Raw genomic sequence first — 594 nt, 5'->3', positions numbered from 1 at the left:
GTGCATTTTGACTAATGAACTTCTTCCTCATGGCTTCTTCCTTCTTCTTCAAATCCATCTCCCATGAAGACATTTTCTCTAAATCTCTCTCTTTCTTAGAATTTTAGGGTTAAAAATAATCCGGGGTGAAATTCCTAGGCCTAATTCCATAACTTCTAGGCACGACTAGAAACTGCCAAGACACGTTTATTCCAACTAAATTGCAGTTACACCTTCTAGAAATCAAAATTTGCACATGTGATTAAATTGTCGCGCTTGAGCGTTAGTGCACATTTTTGCACCAGTCAACTTAACGTCCAAATTCTCATTCTAACATGTCTAGGTCACTAAATAAAGTCTAAAAATCATTACTAGCACATAATAAACTCAAAAATACTATCCCGAATTTCCTAATCAGACTTAAAACAACAATTAAAGCAAAAATAAACTGATAAATACGAGTTACCTCCCACAAAGCGCTTGGTTTTATGTCGTCAGCCCGACATAACCAGTGCTCATTCTGATTGACCCAACATCATTCCATCATTATATTTATGTTGATCCCCTATATAATAAGGTTTCAGTCTATGTCCATTCACTTTAAAAATTTTCTCA

This window comes from Phalaenopsis equestris, unplaced genomic scaffold, assembly GCF_001263595.1.
Source record: "Phalaenopsis equestris unplaced genomic scaffold, ASM126359v1 Scaffold000079, whole genome shotgun sequence".
NCBI lineage: Eukaryota > Viridiplantae > Streptophyta > Magnoliopsida > Asparagales > Orchidaceae > Phalaenopsis > Phalaenopsis equestris.
This window is presented reverse-complemented; position numbering follows the sequence as displayed.